At 34.7% G+C, this 14,180-nt stretch overlaps 1 protein-coding gene across 1 annotated transcript in view; it reads left to right on the plus strand.

Moving 5' to 3' along the window:
• The window catches only part of LOC6583087 (semaphorin-5A), a 45,618-nt gene continuing 31,438 nt past the window's right edge, over positions 1 to 14,180 (plus strand). The window contains exon 1 of the mRNA XM_015162731.3: positions 1 to 444. The gene's annotated coding sequence lies outside the window, so the exon portion shown is untranslated. The remainder of the gene's footprint in view (positions 445 to 14,180) is intronic.

Raw genomic sequence — 14,180 nt, forward strand, 5'->3', positions numbered from 1 at the left:
AGCGCAACAAAGTAGAAAATGAGAGAGAAGTCAAGAGAGTAAAAGAGCGACTGAACGAACGTATGTGTGTTTGTTTGTGTTCACTCGCGCGCTCAAAGTTTGAAGCTTAGCTCCGGCTCAGGTTCAGTCGAGGTTTCAGGCTCGTTCGTTTTTGACGCGCTCGTCGTGGCATATTTATGTGCAAATTTTTCCTTTTGTTGTGAATTTGACAAGCATTTAAATCTATAAAATATTAATAGTGTATAACAACTGTCTATCAAAGATTTAATAACACCAATTCAGCACCTTTACGCATAAATAAAAGTTGTCAATAACAAGCAAAGAATATTAATATATTCAACTCAACTTTTTGTGGCTGTGCAAAGAAAGTAACTTTACTTCTTGGATAACTGTTAATATTATTGCTGTGTAAAAACTAACAAAGCTTTACAGGAATTACGATAGGTAAGTTAAATAAGTTAAATTTATATTATTATTTTCTTATAACAAAAATCAGTTGACAAATCGAATCGAATTTTTTTACATAAATTGATATAACTATATCGAATATTTCCCGCCACCAGTTCATATGGCATACAGCGTTTTCATATTGTGTATGCAATAAGAGTAGCGTAAACCTGACCTAGCAAACAGAATCGAACTTGATGTATGATGAATCGTTAGCCATGAGCCCTGAACCAGAGTCATGTTCAATAATTTCTATAGATCGTTTTTGTTTGATTAGAAACTGTTCGTTAAATTTTGAGGAATATATATTATTAAAAGAAATGTCTACCATACTTACATATGCATATATATTTCCATAATATACAATCATCATTACAGTTAAAATCTCTCACTTTATCCATCCTGTTAAATGGAAAGCTAAGGCTGCATAGTTTTAACAGCTCATCTTATCTATCTAATTAACATTTTGACTCTCTCATATTTCATATTTTGGAAAAGCGACTGCAATTGATTGCATTAATTTGATAACTCTCTTCTCAAATGTTATCCTTTCATTTTATAGACTCCAAATTTGTTATTGAACTGCGGCACGAGCATAAAAGTGGGTTATATTAATAAGCAACAGGCGTTTGGCTTGGCATCATCTTTTTGCTTAAGCAGCTGGGCCAATCTTATGCTCTAGAGTCTCTCAGATTCGTGACTCGTTTGCGTGCTAGCCAACGCGAGTGGGTCGCTTGGAAACCTTTTTTTTTTTTTTTGGCCATGCCAGACCAAGCCGGGCACTGGGTACCAAATATAATTGTTCGATTGATAAGTTAAGCCATTCAGTTGCTGGTCATGTTGCTCTAATTTATTTACGCCTTGAAGTTTCCGCCTCTTGCTCTACCCCAAAAGCAATGCAATAAAATATACATCGTAGCTGGGAAAGCTATGTATATCAATGCACTCCGGTCACTCTCCGCCCACGCCAAACAATGCCAACCGACATTGCCCTCGACAATTCCATAATTCTCCAACTTAATTGATTACAACAAAGTCCGAGTGCAAAGCTGTGGGTGGATGGTTACAATATAACATGGTAGATAAAATATACAGATAGTTTAACAAAGTTTTTCTTTTGTTACGCCTACCTAATGTAAAATTACCTATAAATAAACCATAATTCCAGCATAAAATCTGCCATGATAAAACTAGTATCTTTAGTGTTTTTCTTATCTTAGCGAACGTGGAGTCCACTACATAATTTCTCCATAGCTGAGTACTTTTAAATGTACATATGTGTGTATATATGAGTATATATACTATATATATATACATTTTATTTTCGATAAAAACTTGTGTTTTCAGGAAGTTGTATAAAATTTATGGAGGAAACTGATGATTCGAGTATAAGTGATTAACATTTGACATAGGAAAGATTATTAAAAAAAAAACTACAAATTCACAAATAGGTTTTGTTCATATTTTTAAATGTATATTATAATTAATTTGAAAGAATAGAACAAATCTAGGAAAGTTTAATAGAAATAAATTTCAGTGTTTCCAATAATCGAGAGTTTTCTTAAAATCCTACAGGCTTGATATGAATACAAAATATGAATATTTTATTATTAATTAAAAATTATTATACTATTGTTTATAAATCTAATTTTTATCAAAAAGATAAATTTTAACTAAGAGCTATAATTATTAAAGAATCAAACTCTCTTCTATTTCTACTTTTAAACATAGTCCTAACTACTGGCCATTGTAGCTCTAAAAATTCCTGAACGCAGATAAAAGAAAGTCCATTTACAGTGATTATTATGTGTCAAGTCTGTGCAAGATGCAGCAACGAGAGAAGCTTGTCGCTGTCCGCTGTTAGCTGTTAGTTGTTAGTTGTTAGATGGTAGACTATGTCTTGTAGAGTGGCATTGGATCGCAACGCCATCGCTTGTCACTAAATTGACCCATTTCAGAGCTTAAGGCGATGCCATACGAAAAATAATAAAGTAGAAAAAAAAAAGATACAGAAACCAGACTGACGACTCAGACAAAGCCTAGAATCTGCCTCTCTCCACCTCCTCCCGCCACGAACCGCGAACCAGTTGCAAGTTGTGAGTGCATGTTGTACATGGTACATGCCCGAAACTGAAACTGTTGGCATTCCTTGGCCGTAAACTTTTGGCGGCCACTGTCGTCGGTCTGCCCGGCTGTCCGGCTGTCCGGCTGTTGATCTGCTGCGTCTGACCATTACATTCTTATCTTAATATGCACATTTCTTTGTGCTTCTGGGTCTGGTCTGTTCCTCCCGGGGTCGCCACTGGAGCGAGCGAGATAGCTGCTTACGTGCTTGGCCCACAGATGAGCAATTGTCTCTCCCTCCCTGTCCCTCTCTCTCTCTTTCTCCCTCTGTTAAGCTGAGATGTGTGCTCATTAACAAGGCAAGTAACGGTACATACTGTTGGCGGTTATGTAATATATGTATGTGTGCACATACTTACATATATAGTTTAGCATGAGCCTGCCACATATAGTACCTAATAAATCAATGCGCCAGACGAGTCCAACTGGAGTTTCGGAGGCCTTCCGCACGTTCGTTTGCTAATGACATAAACTGTCCACTTCACATACACACATAGACGTCGGGCAGTTTCGCAAATGCTTTGCGCGGCGGCAGCCAATTGAAATGTGCAACAGTGCAACGAGCAGCTGAGTTATCTGACAGCGTTTAAATATGTATATGCAACTTAAACGATTCGCAGAAATCAGACAACGTCACAAAACTGGTTCACAGCGCAAGAACCAGCAGAAGAGCACGTACCACTCATAAAAATAAATTCTCCTCTTCTTCAAAAATCAAATATACCCAGAAGTATGCTATATTCAATGTGCAAAATACATTTATGTAGAGGGAAAGAACATAATATTGATATTATTTTAAGATTTACAAATGCGCATTGATGACTCTATATACGTTAGAAGCATAATTGAAAGTCATAAGCAAAATGTTGCTTCAACTTAAACTTATTAGTTCAGGTGATCTATTCAATAATGCAAATGAAGCATAGACAAAATCACTTATTTTCGGTGCTTAATGACAGCTTCAGTTCTTAATGAAAATAGTTCAAGCCTTGATCCTTAGTGAATTCATTGATCTTTCACCTATGAGTCGAATTAGATAAAAAGCGAAACGAGTGCAAAGCTATACCACAAAATTGGTTCACCATGAATAACTACCTGAAACGAGCTGGTTCACTCCATTTAAATTCTAGAGATATGGTTACTACAGATCGGGGCTAAAAATCTATGGTTTGTGATTCCCCATTAATATTAAATTTCTCGAATGTTATCTTGATCATTAAATATTCATATTCATATATCTCTCTCTCCCCCTTAAAACATCAAAGATTTGCAAGTCAATAAACTATATCTTATTCCACATACTTATTTATGAAAGACAAGTTTCTAAATTAATCCTCAACAATAATCCAATTATTTTAGCAAATGCCATAACCTACATTTGTTTAGAGTCGGTAAATCAACCTTCGAATGGAACCCATTAATAAGTATTATAAGTATTATTATGTCGGGGTTAGTTTCTTGCCAAAAACCCAAAAATAACCATAAACAAGCATATTTGTCTATATATAAGTATAAAGCACACATGATAATAAATCTCTTGTGATCCGCAAATACATTACACCAAATGAGATTAAAGCGCAAATGGAATCAACAATTTTCCAACGAACGGGATGTACAGCTTAATTATGATTTTTTTTTTTTTTTTTTTTGCACAGAAAGAGAAGAAGAAACGTACAAATAAAAGCTGTGAAAAGAGGCTAATTAACACAAAACATGTTTTGCCTATGCCACACGACAAAGAGCTAAAAATTCAAAAGCCACGGCCACTCTCACTAAAAATAAAAACAATATTTGTGGAAAAAAAAATAAGCTGGCAAAAAAAAAAAAAAAACTTTTGGTTTGATTTAATGAGTCGAGGCGCATTTATCATAGTGTCAGTGATATAGCTTAAGTTGCTTGTTTTTGCCGTTGTTTATCTATGGATTAATGGATTTTGAAGTTGCGGAGTTGATTGAACTCGTGTTTTCATTGAATCTCTTCAGTAACGTCCAGATTGAACACGTAAATTCAAGCGCTGTAATTAAGTAGCGCATTTAAATTTGAATAAAATTAAACAGCGATTTTTGGCTTAAATATTCATGTGATGGGCAGGTCCGGTTTTGACTTTGACTTTGAAAACCATTTTGACACGGATTTCGTTTTAGCCGGAAAGAGCAGCGGCACGCGAGGGAGTGAACCAGTTGAACCAGTCGTGCTAACGGAACTATTATACAATTAAATTCACTGACTCAAATGAACATTGCGTATCTTTAAACATCTGAAATTATTTTCCCATTCATAAACTGTCTAACAAATTTCGACATACAAAATTTGGGTCAAATTTCTTGTATGAATTTTGTTTTGTGCTTTGTTTATTTTATTCGCAATGATTTTTTGTTTTCTACACTTTTGTCACACGCTTTTTCGATGTACTTAAACGTATTTATGTTGTTTTTTGTTTATTTATAACATCCGTACCATTTTTGCCAATTTTCGATTACAGCTTAGGCATGTCCCCAAATTAGAGATTGTGGACTGTTGTTTTCTTAATTATATTTTGCTTTCTTTGTAGTTATTCAATGTAAGCATATATTTTGTTTTGTTTTTGGGAACGTGGGATTATTTTCTATACCTGTATATAATCTTGATTTCTAATATTTATATAGTAGATATTCAAATTCATAGTAGAGTGATTAAAGCTTACGGGAAATCTAAAATTTGAATTTCTTTATTTAACGAGGGTCATCCTTAAAGACCGTCTTTAATTATACTCTGTTTTCAGAGCATGTTCAATTGATCTCCAATGTCTTTAATACACGCCCCTTAGCTCTGAAGAAAATCAACTTTTCAGCAAAATAATAAAATACTTGACACAAATACGAGTATCTGAAGTGAGTGTAGTTCGTGTATCTATCGACATCTGAAAAGGTGTCAGTTGTGATTGCGCATTTGTGGCATGCAAATTGAAGAATTTCCAACGTGGGAAAACGAGTTCAACGTCGTGTTATTGCTATGGCTCTCACTGCTGCTGTTGTTGTTGTTGTTGCTCGTATTGCAAACGCCCCAAAATCGAGTCAAGCTGAAAAGCGTTAAAAGTTTAAACAAACAACGTTGCAAGGAAAATCGCTCACGCGTTGCATTTTGTGGCGACATAAAAGACTACAAATAAAAAAGAAAAAGAAAACCAGAGCAAATACAAGTACCTGGCTGAGTGGGTACTCAGTCCGAGTACACGTACTTCTACTCGTACTCGAATACATATTTGTACTCACAGATATCGATTACAAACAATTGCTCGTGTATCTGCAGTTATCTGAAAGTTTTTTTGTTGCGGCTTTTGGGGTCTGGGCAAATTGTTGCAATATTCACATTGATTGGCAATTTCCCGCATCGCCATTAGCTCAGCGATTGCGCCCCTGCCCCGTGGGCTAATCTGCCTCGCAGTTGGCTCACAGTTAATTGTGTACAATTATGCATTAATGAGTGCATCTGGCCAAGAGCACGAACTCAGGTTTGAGAATTCTTGCATGAAATGTTGTTGCATGCACGAGCAAACAAACAGATGGGCATCGGCTCTGCTGGATAGTGTGCATGTGTGTAAGAGTGTGAGAGAGAGGGAGGGAGCGGAAACAGCAGCATCATAGAGATGGGCATAAATGATAGATTTTATACATGAATAGCAACTATTTGAAAATCGATAAATTTTCTAATTGCACGCCACGATTGCATGCTGAGATAATAATAATACTATCGTGTAAATAATGACGCACTCTGAGAGTCGTAAACTTAAATTTAAACAACTTTTTTCACTGTCTACAGCTCAGACTAACTTCGCCAGTTTGAACATAAATTTGAATTGTTTGCAGAATAAAATTTCATTATTCAATTGTTCTACGGTGGAAACAGAGCTTAATGGCCCATTCAAAAGGCAGCTTAATGGCAATTTGGAATTTATAGACCAAGCGCGCGCAAGCGACCTTCTAATTGCAACCCACACACACACACACTCACTCTCTCATATACACTCACACACAAACGCATACGCTAAGCTTGACTTGAATACCCGGTGGCATTATTCGATAGACAATTTGCACGTTGGCGACAGCGATTTGCATCGGCAAATGCAAAGCATTATAAATCGTTGTAAGCCGTAAAGTGCATTATTCAATATATGCAATTTTGCCAATTAATTACAATTTTGATTAATTTACAAAGCAGCACGAAACGAATATTGATTCAAATGAACAAATATGCCTTTGTGTGTGGGATGTGTGGAGCACTTGACGTCAGGAATCTGACAGAAAGAGATATAAAATAAGCATTTAAGTGTTTTGCATTTTTAAATAAATGCTTTTCATGCAAAATATACTTGTTTTCTTCAATTTTAATATAACAGTATTTATTTATTTATTTTTATATCCCTAGCTTTGTTGAGCTTAAACCATATGTTCATATAATATCTGCTGACTTTGTAGGTATTCAGCAACGCCCCATAGGAAATAGTTCAAGATAAACCATATCCATTGACCTTTAGTAACATTTGTTGTTTTACTGCTCTCAAGTTGAACCTGACTTTTTAAGCTTAGATCAACACGAAGCTTTTGTTATTTTGTGCCGCATTTAATTACCATAACGAAAATATATATATATTTCTATTATTTGTACATTCACAGAGCTGTATTTGTATGAGCGACCTTCAATTGCAAAATTTTGTGGCTGAAATGCAAATGTTAAGATCATATTTTTTTAGGGGGAGACCTTAGCTTTTGGCGGTTTTGCCAAATTATTGGCAGCTATCAATATGAAGTCAAGGCAACGCGATTTGCAGATATTTTTCCTTATTTTATTTTTTCTGTTGTTGTGATAATAACAATAATAATGGTAATTACTGTAATTATAAAAATTTTTAATTTTAATAACATCAGATTTTGTGTATTTGGTTTATTTTTGTGTCCGTTTCGCATTGAAAATTGACGTCAGCTGCAGCTGAGTTATTCATAAAGATCAACATATTTTATTTACTAGATATTTATAGATAATTTTGTAGCGGATGAATAAAAATATATAACATAAACAGTTAAAATTGCAATTAAATTTTTATTTTTTTATTATTTCTTTTTTTTTGAAAATACATATGTATGAAAGAAATTTTCCATTATATTTTTAATGGTAAATATTTTGTTTCGATTTACATGTACCAAATTTATAGGGTATTTTACAATGGGTACAATAATATCCATTGCATTGCAATATTTATTTTGATGCACAACATTTGTTATTCAATTATATGTATATTTAGATGCTTGCATGCAAGCATATGTGAGAGTATGTGAAGCCTACAGTTACATGGATAGGTTTACGGGTAAAGACAAAAACAACTTTCAACTGCCAGCTTATCGGTTTAGTCAATTAATGTCAGCTTTGATTTCAATTAAGGCAGATAATACTCACGTCTCGCATTTTAGCCATAGCGATAGTTTTGCCTAATGTGCCTGCAATTACGTACATCGATTGGCATTTAATTAAAACAAATATTCACACACACACACACACACACACACACATACACAAGCACGCATGCACATAACTAGCACGAACAGTGGAAACGCACTCAGATGAGATGCGGTCAAAGCTTAGAGCGGAGCTGAGTGCTCAGTGTATACCATATTCGATATACGATAGGCGGTCGAGCTGACGTCGCTTATCTATTCGATAGCGTGTATTTGACAGGTTTAGGTTTTAATTTTATTTTCAGCTGTCTGTTCGTTTATTTATACATGCGGCATTGTTTTTGTGTTAATCTGCAAAGATTTGCATTTGCTGTCTACGCAAATGATTTATTCGCATTGTTGTTGCTGTTGTTGTTGTCGCTGTCATCGTCATCAAATGGATTTTCATTTGCTTGAGATCCCCCGGGTTGTTGTTGTTTGTTGTTGTTTCATTAAAACGGCAGCTTATTTGCCTTTCAATCAAATTCGTGCCCAGCCGAGCAAAAAGAGCTCTCAAGATCTACTCGATAACCAGTTACATATATAGAGAGACATATCTCTGTGAAGGTCTGCTGTCGGAAGTTAAAGTCTAGCCTAGAACTGCCCTTAAGTGGCAGCAAGCTGAATTTTTGTAAAATTCCCAACTGGTTTCTCGATATCAAGTGTTAAATCTGAAGCAAAACTCTTTTGCACCTATATTAATCGGATTCAGCTATGTAGCATCACATCGCTCCTTGAATAACATTATTATTATGATGTATTTTCATGAGTTTTGACACAAAACAAGTTAAACAAATTATATATTTAATTGCTACATGGAAAGTGTGAAAAGTGTAAGAGCATCGAAACTGTTGGCTGTTGCTCTTGCTCAACTGGTATAAATAATAGAAATGTTGCCGAGCCTCGAAAGCCCAAAGATCAGCAGCAACGATTGGAGAAAACACCAGAGCCGCAGACTGAGTCCGAGCTCGAGTTAGAGCTGCTGCGGCTGCTGCTGTTGTCAAATGGCAAACATTTGCCAGAACATGAAGAGAAATCCGCAAAAGTGTTATCTATATATATGTATATGTGTCTGTGTGTGTGTGTGCACAACAAACACCACATGTGGTCCACGGCTGAGGCGAAGAGTGGCTGTTGATCCATGGCAGCGGGCCGGCAACAGGCAACCAGGCAACCAGGCAGCCTAAAGCCTGCTTTAACTCAAGTGCTGTAATGTTAACCAGCCAGCGAGCAGATAAACTAATGCGTGTTATGACTTGAGCGGATTGGGCATTGGGTATCCCATTCAAGGCATTTGGGCATGGCGCAAAACTAGAAAGCAGAGACCTGAACAAGAAAAGTTAAGCGGAGCTTGCAGCACGTAAAGAACATCAATGTCAACAGTAAATAAATTGAATTAACAACAAAAATAGATATTTCTGGGCTCAGAATCAGATTATAATTAAGCTTATGTTGTGGGTTGGGGCAGATTGATTTTTAATACTTAAAGGCTTAATCATATAATATAATAAGTAATATATTACATATTATATATAACAAGAAGCAATTCAGTTGCACATTTTTAGTTTACGAAAGTTAACGTAGATCTCAATTGTTATCTAATTGTTAAGGATAGTTCAAAACGTACAACAAAAATTCTTAATTTAAAATCTTAAATTAATTTATATTCCGCATAAAGTGTATTATTTATGCCAAAAAAAGGAAAAGTATAAATGTAAAATTATATATATTATAATATATAAGAGAGTTTTTTGCTCTTAAAATAAATTATCCTTTAATTAAAAATGGAAATTTATAGCGTATATAAAGTCAGACTGTTGATTGTGGCTATTATTACTTATAAATATACAATTGAATAAGAATTTCATACATTAATGTAGAATAGTTATAAACTAACAACTCGATACTTTTTGCTGCTGGAACCCGGATCTTCATTGCTCAGCTATTTAATACAGCATCTTAATGACTTGTCTACCAAGAACTGCATCTAAATAATACTTTACCCATAGTTGCCTTATTTGAATTATGATACAACAGCTTGATTTACAGCGAGTTATTTATAAATCTTAATCATGTATCAAGTAATTTCTCTACACCTAGAGTATAAATCTCTAAGAAACTTGAGCTTTAGCAAGTTTCATAGTTCTTAGCAGGGAAAACGGATTGCAGAACGGAGCCGGCAGAAACAGGCCCAACAACTGTGAGCAGAGAAGAAGAAGAAGAAGAAGCTGAGAAATATAGATATAGACATGTCGATAAGTTCAAGTTCTCTGCACAAGTAAAATGAAGGAGATGAAGTGGGGGGCAGTGAGGCTGCTGTTGAAAGGGGGACACTGAAGAGATTCATCAACAATGAGATTCTGTTTTGTTTCAGCGCACAGAGTCTGCTGCTGTTGCTGCGAAAAGGGTTAAGCTGCGGGCAGCTGAAGCAAAAAGAAGAGTGTAAGAAAATAAATGAGACAACAAAAAAAAAAAAAAAAAAAAAAAAAAACAATTATTAAACTAAAGACTGCAAGTCGACAGAGTTTTGGCCTGGAATACCCCTATGGATATAGCCTTGAGCTGACTTTGGCCCGTCTAATGAGTTATTTGCAGCAGTGAAACGAGCGACATGCAAAGCCAACAAGTGTCAACATTAATTTGAAGCAGTCCGCTGTTAATTTCCAATGCGAGTGTCACATAAATTTCTCATATGCTCACAAGCACATAACTCTATAGCCATATAGCCATATAGCCATATCTTGTATCTTGTATCTGTATCTTGTGTCTGTATCTGTTTGGCTGGCTCTGTTTTTTGTTTTTGTTTATTTTGTTGTTGTTTCAGTTTCAGTTTCTGTTTCAGTTTCTGCAAGCAGCGCATATTTTGCCACACCCTACGCTGAATTCTTTGCTCATTTGGTCTGTCAACTCTTATAAGCTAAATACTGTTGACGCCTGAAGATGATGTGCAAACTACAAAAAAAAAAAAAAAAAAAAAATAAATAAATAAATAAATAAAATAAACAAACTATAATTAACGAATATGTTATACTCTAACAAAAAATAAATATGATAAAACAAACTTGTAAAAAATTTATTCTATGCCAATTATTATGATTTTTTTATATATTTAATATAGAGATGATTTTTTGTTTGTTTTTGTATTATTTCATTATATTATTTTTATATAATTAAAATATTTAATCTAAATTGTATATAACAGTAAAATATCCTATCCAATTATTATAGTTTTGCCTACAAAAATTTTAAATGCAGCTGAACAGTTTTTAAATTACTAACTAAACTAACTCTTATTGTGAAACTGCTTAAATTATAATTATTCAGCCCCTTTTTTTAAACCCCCATACAAAGCTCGTAATGCCCTCGGTTAGAGTTAAATTAAATTACTAACTAAACTAATTCACCTTTTTTTTAAAACCCCGTCCAAAGCTCGTAATACCCTCAGTTAGAGTATTTAAACATGCACAAGATGTAGCATAAAATTAAAATAATTTTGTGTTTTTCGCTTCGATTCGGTTCGTTTCAGTTTTTGTGGTGTCATTTGTTGTCTCTCAGCTGAGTTCATGCGCAGCATGCAAAATTTTGTTGATTACTTTTTTGTTCAGTTTTGCTCTGAAATAAGAAAAGAAGCTACGTTATATGTCTTTGGCATAGTTAAATACTGTGATCTAGAATAACCATTTAAAAATATCCAGCAGTTGAGCTTAAACTTAAATCAAGGCTTCCTATGCCATAATGAGTTAACTCAAGCTCACAAACTGAAGGCCTTAGTCACTATAGCATAACACTAGTCACGCATAATTAATTGGTATTTCAAATATGTAAACTATGTTTAATGATATTATAATTAACATTCGTTTGCTCCCGTTTAATTATGATAAAAAAATATAAATCAAAATATTTTTAATTGTTATTAGAATTTGGCAGACTCTTTTCCATTTAGTGGTTTAATTTTTTCTTGATTAATACTAATAATAATTATAAATATATATTTTCTAAATAAAAATTACAGCTCTTATAATGATAATTATTATTTATTTATTAAATAATTTAAAATATTTATAAATTTTCGATGCTTTAAGACAAAGCAAAGTCTTTAGAAAACAGTTTGCTCGATAGTTTATAACTGTCTTCCATCAATCCCTAAAGTAATACTATATATGTTAACATGCTCTTAGTCATATCTGAATGACTCTATCACGCGCTTCTAAATTCTATTCCTTATATCAAGTGGCTGGCTTTTTTTCTCCAATTTCTTAGTCATTTGAGCCAAGACGCTTGGCATTTTTCCTCTCGGCTTCTAGCGATATAGCCATCGGCTTTTTATCACCCCAATGTCCGTGTTCACTTACAATAAACAATAAATAAATGCCAGTCGTATTATTGTCGGGCAGACCTCTAAGATTCGTATATCTCATGGCTGCACCTGGTTTGCCGCTTGCCGCTTGCCGCTTGCCGCTTGCCACTTGCCGCTTGCCCCTTGCCACATCCATATTCATGTGGACTTGCATTAAGCCTGGTCCCAATTTATGTGTTTGTGAGTGTTTGGCCGGGCGCTTAAGATACCATTTATAGGTTCAATGCTGCGGTTAAGCTTAAAATTAATGCGACATCAGCTTTCAGTTGTCCCTTGGCCTGCAGACCCCCTCCGAACTCACCAACACTTCCCTCTTCCCTCTCTCTCTCTCTCTCTCACTCTCTGTCTTTCTCTTGATCCCATGTTGCTTGCTTTTGGATCTTAAATTCTGCTTAATGATTTTTTATGAATTTATTGCCGCAGCAGCCGGCGCACAATTTGCGCATGCGTTGCCCCCAATGAGGCTGAACCGACTTTGTGTGGGAGCGAGAGAGAGAGAGTGAGAGAGTGAGAGACAGGGGCATGCAGCCCACTCCAAAAGGAAACCTTAAGCAACGCTTGAAAAGCAGGCGCGAAAAGTTCGCCGCGCATCAAGGCAAAAAAAAGTTGATTTCTGTATGTGTGTTGTTGTTGTTGTGGCAGCCTTTTAAAATTTTAAGTGGTTGTGCGCTCTGGATGGGCATGCTGCATGCATATGGCACATGTTGCAACGCCTACTAAATCATCCAGCAGCATGCCACATTGTGTGTGTGTGTGCCTCCATCCGCAGTTGTTTGCACAAACAAAACAAGAAACATGAAGAACATTTCAAAATGTTGCCATACGCTGCATTTCCTGCTATATAGACACAAATATATATATATGTATGTATATACAATTGTATGTATAGCGTATATTTTCGATCTATGCACAAGTTTCAATTATTGAATGAATGGAGCAGCTTTGTGTGCCACAAACAACTCCACTCAGAACTCAAGGCTGAGTCAACACACATGGATTTTAATAGCCAGAAGAACTTGCTGACACAGATCCCAGCACTGTAGTCGACTCGTTGGACTCTATGCTATTATTATAAATATATTTAATTGTAAAATAATAATAAAGCGAACCCCTGGCTTCCATATTTTTATAACAACATTTTGCTTATGCGTCAATTTTATTTGTGTATATAAATAAATAAATGGAACCAGTATAAATATATGTAGGATTATAATTGAATTACATATTCTTTATAAGTAAGTCAAAATAGACTTATTTAGCTGTTTTATAGCTGAAAGCTCCACGCTAATAAAATAGATAAATTCAAGTTTTTCTTATGGGTAAAAATTTTAGCCAGAAGTATAAGTAAATAATAAATTTCATAGAAGTAATTCATTAAATTAATTAAAGCTCTATTATAAACGAAATTTAAATTATTAATTTTGATTATTTTAAATATTATTTTTTGTGCTAACAAGAGTGCAAATTTGTAGTAAATATATGTTTTACTTATCTTAGTTTTAGTTAATTATTAGTCTACACAAAAGCTGACAGAAAATTTGCTCACACATCTGATTTTCAAGATCATAATATTTCAAGTGCTTATGTCACACAATTTGACCTTCCAAATTGCATGTATAAAATAGAGTGAAATTTTCCCAAAATTAAAATAAAATTCGGCTTACTTTCGGCTGTCTCTTGCGCCCTTACAGAAAGTGTTAACAAAGGTCAAGACAAAGAAACATGTGTAAACGCTCAGTGAAAAACACTAACCTAAAACCTTGGGGCTGCAATTTCGTTGGGAA

The sequence above is a fragment of the Drosophila mojavensis genome, unplaced genomic scaffold, assembly GCF_018153725.1.
Source record: "Drosophila mojavensis isolate 15081-1352.22 unplaced genomic scaffold, ASM1815372v1 contig_74, whole genome shotgun sequence".
NCBI lineage: Eukaryota > Metazoa > Arthropoda > Insecta > Diptera > Drosophilidae > Drosophila > Drosophila mojavensis.